This window comes from Bombina bombina, chromosome 4 (assembly GCF_027579735.1).
Source record: "Bombina bombina isolate aBomBom1 chromosome 4, aBomBom1.pri, whole genome shotgun sequence".
Lineage (NCBI taxonomy): Eukaryota > Metazoa > Chordata > Amphibia > Anura > Bombinatoridae > Bombina > Bombina bombina.
The window spans coordinates 362572704-362582400 of NC_069502.1; the positions used below are offsets into that span (position 1 = coordinate 362572704).

Sequence of the window (9697 nt, forward strand, 5' to 3'; positions counted from 1 at the left end):
TTTAACACATCTGGCTGAAGTATTTTATCCACAAAAATGGCTATGTTGGTAAAAATAGAGTCCACACTGGAGACCATAGACCTCCCAGGTGGACTCTCTACACTCTTGTGCACTTTGGGGATAGTGTAAAATATGGGGGTCCTCAGTTGACTTTATATAAATAGACAATTTAGTATCAATGATTCCATTCTTAACTGCTTTTGCCAAAATGTGTTTTATTTCTTTTTGGATTTTAAACACAGGATCCTCAGATAATGATTGATAGGTACTCTTATCCTGCAAATGAGAATTAATCTCATCAACATAATACTTCTTGTCTAATATAATAGTAGCCCCCCCCCTTGTCAGCAGCCCTCACTAAGATGTCTTTTTCTTACTCCTTAAGAGTTTTCAGAGCCTGTCTCTCATCCACTGTGAGATTATTAAACCTCTTTTTCCTCTTGTTCTCTCCCTTGATTATTTTATCTTTCAAATGGAGTCAATCATTATTGACCATCTTAACAAAGGTTTCAATGCTATTGTTACTATAGGCAGGATTAAAAGTAGATTTCTTTCTAAGACTCATTTCATTTGCTTTGAAGCCTTTGTTAATACCCTGGTCACATAGTTTATTATCTACAACAGTGGGTGTATCCCCTTTAAAAAACATAACTTGCAATCTTAGGGATCTGAAAAACATTTGTAAGTCTTTTTCTATTTCAAATACATCCACATTAGTGTTAGGGCAAAAGGACAGTCCTTTGTTTAGCAACTTGTACTCACTGTTCGTCAGCTCCGTGGAGGAAATGTTCAGAACCGTTTGTTAAGTTGCTTGCCCCTGCTTCCCCTGTTGGAGCTCCGTGTGCTGTGAATATTTGTGGTGGTTCTTGTGTTTTCTACCATCTCTGTGCTGCCTTCGTTGCTGGACAAAAAAGCTGGGGACACCTTGCCTGCTGAGGACTCACTTGAAGTTTCGCTGACATCATCAGTGTGTGCCGTAGTCTCGTGTGGTCCGCCTCTGTTGTGTGTGTTGCCATTGAGATACCGGCCTCTCTCGAAGCCCGCCTGCTCCGGAAACATGCCTCTCTACCTATAGACCCTTCCATTGAGGTAATCTTGCTCATCCCTCTGGAACTTGGATCACTTTGTCTCCTTTATCTTTGCTTCTATCTCCTTGATCTTTGTGTCCACATCTTTGATGATGTTGTCCAGTTCTTCCACCGTATCTTGCTCAGTTCTGTTTTTTTTGTTTGTTTTTTTTAAAGTTGTTTTTATTGAGGTTCAGAAAAGTTACATATTACAAATCTTTGCAATGCAAGTTAGTTACAGAGCTTCATGTGGGTTACATATGGTCATAAGATGGAGGGAACAACAAGAACAGGCAATCAAACAAATAACATCAAAGCTCCATATAAACATTGAACCTCTCTTACTAGATTCTTTGTAATGAACTTTACATGTATTAAGGTATTGGTGGGTCACATAGGCCCATTTGGTCAAGAGGATTTGGAATGAGCGCAATCATAGTCAAACATGTCTAGTAAGAACAACCTTAGGGTGATTAGAATAGCAAGAAAAAGAGGAGAAGAGAAAGAAGAGAGAAAAAGAAGAAAGAAGACAAAAAAAAAGGGGGGGTAGGGGGACACAGGTGGGGGAGGGAGAGAAGGAGGAGGGAAAATGCCTGGTATTTACAGCTATTGTTGGAAGAAGTAAGGGAGAGAGGAAGGAGCAGCAAAGAGGGCAGGGAAGAGGGAGAGAGGGGGAGAAGAGGAGAAAAAGAAAACCAAGAGCAGAGAGAAATTGGTTGTTCTTGTAGTTTGGTGCTATTCCAAAAAGTTATAACTCTGATCAGAATTTGTTACTGTATAAATGTATTATAAATTGAGTGTTGCGGTATGGCCAAGAAAAAACGCATTAATCGTCTTCCCTAAGAAGGGAGGCACATTTGAAAGGGGGGAGTGGGGGCCTATTACTGGGGGGAGGAGGTGGTAGGAATTGTTGGTGGGAATTACTGTTATTGGCGGGCCATATAGGGGGGAGGGCCAGCCGCACTAGAACGGAGTAGTTGGTGCTAAGGGGGTGGGGATCAAAACTTAGATTGTCGGCCTTATGGCCTGTCACATATATGGGTTGTATAACAGTGGAGATTATGTAACAGTGATAACATATAGCAAACAGGAAACATATAAGAAAACAATAACTTCACACTTAGAACTTCCTTAGTATTATTAACAGTTGTAACACCACAAAGTGAAAACTGGGAGTCAACTTTACATTTCGTTGCGGACACATTAAATCAGTTCTGGGGTTTGTAGATGTGGAACCCAAGGAATGCTTCACTATTTACCTGGTTGCTCTGGCTAAACAAGTATTGATGGGACATTTAAACTTTGGATGTGCATTAGGCATCTATAACCATAACGCTGCGCTTTAAAAGCCGTGCGTTCTGTATTGTAGTAATTTTGTTTACAACTAATGGATTGGGAACATATGAAAGTGATGTCTTACTGTGTCGCGCCAAATATTTCTATCCTTGTTGTGATTAGTCTCCTATCAAGGTGTCCAATCTGAAATGCTAATGTTAGGGTTACCTTCTGCACATGTAAGCTATCTGCTATTTCTGCTTTGTTTCATATATCGCTAGGGGGTGTCGTGTTCAGGCATAGTGGTCAGAGGTGGCAAATTATAGTGAAGGTTGCCTAGTCTAGCTACCCTTCGATGCATGCAATGTATGGTTCTGAATAGGTACTATCAGCTATAGTCATGGTTGTTAAGTGCATAGGAAATGTGCACCGGTTGGACCTGTGGATTAGCGTGACCTTGACTGACAGGATAGACTTCGAGCTATTAACCTATAGGGTCTAGGCTAGGGATTACTGCAAAGCTAAGACAATATTTCTATCTATAAACAGTAATGATAGTTGGTAAGCAAGGAGGTCTCTGCTAATTTACATAAACAGTAGTAAGAGCATCATGAATAAGTAATTAAAAAATAAAATCAAAGAGAAATACTTATCATCTAGAGTCCACCGGAATCAGCAAACAAGTCCAAATAGTTCCAAGGATGTTGGAACACAGTCCTTCGACAAACACACAAACAGTGTCCAGCAGAAAACTGTTCATGCTAAGCAGACTCAAGGTTGTAGTCACATCTGCATGTCCTAGGGAGTTGGTGATCCAGATCTGTGTCTTTGAGGAAGAGTGGACCATTCTTGGTCTTCATGTAGCTTCTGCGGTCCAAGGCCTCGGATAGAAGGAGTTGACCAGTCCTTTAGCCTTGAGGCCCCTGGAGCGCCCTGTCGGTCTGCAGGAGTATTGGAAGCTGTCCATTCTGCTGCTGAGGCACTTAGCTGGGTTTGTCTGGGTTGTGGTTTTTCTTTTTCTTTTTGGGGGGGATACAGATTCCACAATTTTAGAAGTTCGTATCCTCTGGTTGAAGTCTGTACAGTGAACATCTGATTGTTTCGGAATATTAACAGCTTTATGGGGTAGCCCCATCTATACCTGATGTCATTTTTCCGTAGTATAGAAGGTCTTTCTTTTTTGTAGGGTTCTCACAGAGAGGTCAGGAAAGATTTGCAGGCCTTTGAATTTGTCTGGAAGGGGTGGTTTCTGGAAGTGCGCTCTCTGGATTCTCTCTTTGTAAGTGAAATAGTGAAGTCGGACTATTGTATCTCTGGGCTGGTCATCTGAGAGACCCCTGGGCTTAAGTGCGCGGTGCGCACGATCCATTAAGGCTTCTATTTCTGTGGCAGGGGGAGCAAGCACATGAAACAGTTCTTTTAGATACGGTTGCAGGTCAGCTGCGGAGACAGTCTCGGGGATACCTCAGATCCTCAGGTTATTCCGCCGAGATCTATCTTCCAAATCAGCTATTTTGTCATCTACAACTTCAATATAGTCTGCTAAGCGCTGCGTGTAAGATTGCAAGTTAGAATGTTCTACAGCAGCATCTTCCTGCCTTCTCTCTAGGGTGTCTATTCTTTCGTTAGTAGATGAAATCTCTTTTTTAAGTTCAGCCGTGGAGGCTGCCATTTGAGCTGTGAATGAAGCATGGTGCTTGTCCAGGAGGGACTTTAGAGAGTCCATAATGAAAGAGGGAGTAACTGTCTCAGGGGGGGCTTGTTGAATATTCTGTATAGCCGCTAATGTGAGATCCGAGGAATCAGACCTGGGGGAGTCTGGAGATTCCATGTCACTCTGTGGTATCCCTCCTGAGGGCCCGAAGTGGTCCATCACAGTTTTTTTTGGTAAAAAAGGCTGCTTGTTCTTTTTCCCCCTCGCTGACTGCGACATGCTGGATGAGAGGTGAATTGTGATCACTGTGGCGGGGGCTCTTGGTGGGAACGTGTCCAGGAATGCCAAGGTAGTCCCCTTTAGATGGTGTTAGAAATCACTGTGTGGTAGACAGGCCTAGAGGTGATTATTCCATGTTAGGCGAATGCAGTTCCTATATAAACTGGAAATGCCGCTGGCACTTAGGGCATCTGCCTGATGGCTTAATATCTAGCAGGCTCAGTCTTTTATAGATTGATAGGTCACTCAGTACTGAGACCAGGCTAAAGGCACTCTCCCTGGGGAGATTGCCACCTCTGGGCCAGGCCAGAGAAGGGGAGATGGGATATGACCTGCTGAAATGTATACAGCAGGAAAGGGAATGGGAGAGTGCCCACCTGCTGTGCTATCTGAACTTGCTTAGGAGATATTTTTAGTTATCCCTGCGAGAAGAAACTTTGTCAAATAATATGGCAGGGTGAACAGCCAAAAGCAGTCTCTAACACTGTGCTGTTAGCTTAGTGAAGGTCCTGCAGTGTGGTGTCAGAAAAACCCAAGGAACTCTCAGCCAGACAGAAATCGGTTACTTATTCCCCCTTAAGTTCACTGTCTCCTCAGGTGGTGAAGTGGGACATAGGAAAGTGGGGGGCAGTTGCTGTGCAGTGCTAATGGCAGGCCTCGGTATGAAAAGTGAGCTCCACGTGGCCAGCCGGTGGATTAAGGCGTGTAGCTGCAGGCCTTTCAGAGATCACTCTTTTCTTAACAGTGACAGGCTGAACTTTAGATAGGGCCTTTGGGATAGTCTGATTTGAGTGGTCTTCAGGGGCAATCAGTGGTTGCGTGAGCAGAGGGCCAGGATGTCTGTCTGTTGCACTGTGGCGTAAGGTAAATAAAGATGGCGTTTTCGCGCCACTTTGAAGGGTGGTCTGTCACTTTAATAGGGCCCTAATTAATGGCTTAGTGTTTTGGGAGAATGTCCTTGCGGCTCTTACGTGTGGCCCCCAGAGCAGGTATGTGTGTGCAGGAACAGAGCGGGTAAAGTTACCGCTTGTAAGTTAGGCTGTTGTTACTCACTGGTAATCCGGCTGTGTAGTGCTTGCCGATAGCCCCTGAGGCGATGCTGAGATGTAGGCTCCGGAGCGGATCCCCGACCCTCCGGAGCTAGTGCCTGTGGTGAGATCTGCTGCTATGTGCTAGGACGAGGTGTTGTTGGCCCCGCTTTCAACTTGGCTCACTTGTAGATAGTTGCGGGATGGCTCCCGACTCTGCCCCTGCAGCTGTGTGAGATGATCCGGCTGTCAGGGTGTGCAATTGAGCTCCGCTGCTGTGCTGAGGGAAAGGGAAGGCAGAGATCTAAAGCCAGAGGTCTGATAAGAGCGAGACCTCTGTTGAATGCGGCTCCTTTGTTTCAGCTGCTGTTCTCCGTTGCTGTGGGAAACTGTCGCACTGGTGTGCTGGTCCCCAGGTTAAACCTGAGTAATAGTAGCAGGGAAATATGGCTTTTAAAAAGCAATTATTAGCTATAACTGTGCCCCTTAACTAAATTAAGTAGAGAGCTCTGACTAAATGCGGCCAGCCATGATGGAAGTTGGCTCCGCCCCCCCGCTCAGTTCTGTTTTTATGTTACAGGCTTGCTCTTTCTGTACCTCTATATCTCTAAGGAGGTATTCAACTGTAAGGACTAACAAGTCATATGAACACTTATTTAAAATGGCCTCAAATGTATTGCAGTATTCTTCATTATTTCTTAATAGAGTAGGCCTAGTGTTCATCCTAAATCCCCTGGGAATGCATCTTACCATGTGGTATTCTGCCAGGGTTGTAGCATGTAAATCCCAGGATGGTATTCTACCCCTTGCTCTTTCATTATCTTTACTAAGTTCCTCTGTGGCAGCATTACTCAGGAACTCCCTTTAGTCCCTCACTTAAGTGGTGATTCTGGCTGCTTCCAATTCACTATACATGAAAATCTTGGTACCATCTGTTTTAGTTTTGTCTGCCATGATATGACAGATGTTTAGAGTGCATGTAGCTCCACAGTACACAGTTCACAAAATCAATCAATAAGCTCAGCACCCAAATAAACTTTTCTCCAATATAGGTAAAATTGCACGTGGTAAGGGATTACTGCATACCCCAAGTCAATAAAAGAATCCAAATAAACCACAGCACCAAGGTTCTCTTTACAGTGTTATACCTTTATTTGCATGATACAATGCAACATCTTGGCCCCTTTGGCCTTAATCATGCATACAAAATGACCTGGCCAATATACACATTATATAGGCCTCTCAATTAAAGGGACATGAAACCCACAATTTTTCTTTTATGATTTAGAAAGAGCATGTCATTTTAAACAACTTTCTAATTTACTTTTATTATCTAATTTCCTTCATTCTCTTGATATCACTTGCTGAAAAGCGTATCTAGATATGCTCAGTAGCTGCTTATTGGTTGCTGCACACATAGGCCTCGTGTGATTGTCTCACACATGTGCATTGCTATTTCTTCAACAAAGGATATCTAAAGAATTGAGCAAATTAGATAATATAAGTAAATTGGAAAGTTGTTTAAAATTACATGCCATGCTCTGGAGGCTGCCATCTTTCGTTTGACAGAGAGTGAAGTGACCTGAGAGATGCTCGACTGGGACAAGGACGCGTACCCAGAGCCCCCCAAATGTACCCCGGCTCCCTCCAAGGAAACCACCCTCCCCAACCCGGCTCTGATAGTGGGAAAGCTGTTTCACTATGCGGTGGACATGCCGGTAACTGCCTTCCATGACTGGGTTGAAAGTCAACGTTCAAAGACCAAGTTTTACTACTATCATAGGGAATACCGCCGCGTCCCTGACCTAACAGAATGCGAAGTAGGAGACTTTCTGTGCCGTTTTGAAGCAGAGATGCAGTGGAGGAGGGATCAATGGGGATTTTGGTGCTCATGGAAATGCTCGAAAATGTCTCATGAAGCAGAAACACAGACTGATGGAAGAAAGAAAAGCGTCTGCAGAAGCTCAAGCCTAAGTTTCCTAACTGGACTTGTAGTTTTACCATGTACATTTTCACTGCTTACGTCTCATTTCAAAATGTATGTAAGGCCTAACTGTATAATAAACTATATTCATCTAAGCTGCAGCGTGCTTTAGTCTCCCAAGGAAATGAACTGCTTTTCCTATTCTGGGCACCCAAGAAGGGACTGTACCTGGCTACTGATGCTTTTGTGACCAAGTGGGGGACAAATAGTCTCCTCAGCCACTGCTCTATTCTCAAAGCCACTTTTATTTTCAGAAGAGGTTATTATAAAACAAAATAATAACCAGTTGTTAAATACTCCATCTAATGTCATACAGATACTGAGCAAAGTAAAAAACCATGCACATCTTGCTCAATATGTGGAATTTTATTCTCTTATTAAATCATGGTTAGGCAGATGTTGTAAAGTAGCTTAGAAGCAAGAGATGCTAGTATATGGTTTGAGTGAAATCAAGTCATTTTAAGCATGCTATATGTCTGGGGAGCAGGAATGTTTCTTAAAGTACTATTTTATTTTTTACACTTGCAGGGAGACAAACTGTACCTATTTTCACCTCCTTTCTGCTAGAAAGCACTGTGTTCTACACAGAAAATTTTGCCAGCCAGGTGGCATTATGAAGTAGCCGGGTTTTCTAATATTATATAATTTTCTGCTATCCAAATCACAAATTAATTGCACAATTTAACATAAATGTATTAATAAATAATTATTGCAATAAAAAAAATAAAAAAAAAATTATATGCCATATCTAAATCATGAAAGTTTAATTTTGACTAGACTGTCCCTTTAACATTTAATTACATACTGATTTGTCAAGATGTGTTTCATGCAGGGGAGTTACCCCACCTAGTGGTTCACATATATTGTTGCATCTGACATTTTTAACCTTAAAGGGACAGTCAACCCAAAAAAAATTCTTACTGCTACAGTTAAAGTTTAAAAGGATAAATAGCTCAAACTATAGCCCAATTTTGCTAAATAAATAGCTTTCTAGTAAAATCACTGACTACATGTCCCACGGCCGTTTTGAAATGGACGCCAGCCTCCTCCTGTATTTTGTCATTCACATCTTCCCTTCGTCCTCTTCTGCTAGTAACTTTTCATACCCCGCATTCCCGTTTTTGGCGCATGCGCAATGCACCGATTTGAGTGAAGGGGGCCTTTTGAAGCAGGAACCAAAAATAACCACTCAGTATCCTAGCGGTTCCTATATGTGGCGGACCAGTTTGTCTTCTCTTCATCTACCGCCGCATATAGGAACCTCTAGGATTCTGAGCGGTACTGTACTGCCTGCTTTGTTTTTGAGCAGTGAGTGCCTTTGTGTCTCAGGGTTTTTGCAGGATCCCACGGTGATCTAAACACGGCTCCTGTCTTAAACGATCCTGCACTGAATTTGCTAAAGCAATTTGTATACTATAACTGCCAGCATTAACTAAAATAAAAATAAAACCACAATCTAATTTAAATAGGATTTCTACATACAATTAAATAATTTGTGTATATGTAAGTATAAGTAATGTGTCTTTAGTGAGACATCCCCATAACCACATACTGATTGAAGTAACAAATATAATTAAAACAGTTTTCATTTTGCAACTTCATAAAGTATCAGTCATTCAGCGCTAATAATATATTCTTTACATTTTGCAACTGTGTAATGTATCTGTGATCCAACCCTATAATTTGCAATGAAATAAGCAAAGTGCTAGGCATAACAGAGCAATTGTATACTCTTTTAGAAAATAAAGTTGATAATATGCATTACTTACACTAAATGCACCATCACTTAGCAAGCATCAGTACATAACTACCACAATAAGGTTATTATAAGCAATTGTTACCTTTACAATACCTTTTACAGAGGTAAAAACTATTGATAAATTAAGATTCCTGTGAAAAGAAATGAAAACACAGTTGAAAGATATAGCAAAAGTTTGCAAGCTTGTTGAACTTTTGCTATATCGTTTAACTGTATTTTAATTTCTTCTGGTCTGCTAGTAATGTCAATCATCCACTGAGATTTCACAATACCTGACGTTTATTGATACCATAAAATAAAGGTTTCTCATTATCCAAACGTCTACAAGGTTTAAATTGTGAACACTGGAGGTTTAGACCTAAATTAGCGTAAGTAAAACTTTGCATTATGTTTCACAATTACAGCAACAGCCATGTGTAAATAAGGCAGGCACAATATGGCTCTATAATATAGACTGCAGGACATCCTGATCTAAAAAAAAGTTTGCATCTAGTTGGCTTTTGGCTCTTTAATACAGTGTGAGGGGGGAGCAGCAATAATGAGCACAACTCATTATTATTTTTGGTTCCTGCTTCAAAAGGCCCCCTTCACTCAAATCGGCGCATTGCGCATGCGCCAAAAACGGGAATTTCGGAGGTATGAAAAGTTACT

At 41.8% G+C, this 9697-nt stretch overlaps 1 pseudogene; it reads left to right on the forward strand.

Annotated features, from left to right (window-relative positions):
• The first annotated feature begins 6850 nt into the window (after positions 1-6850).
• LOC128655385 (NADH dehydrogenase [ubiquinone] 1 beta subcomplex subunit 10-like) lies at positions 6851-7382 on the forward strand (annotated as a pseudogene).
• Positions 7383-9697: the final 2315 nt, after the last annotated feature.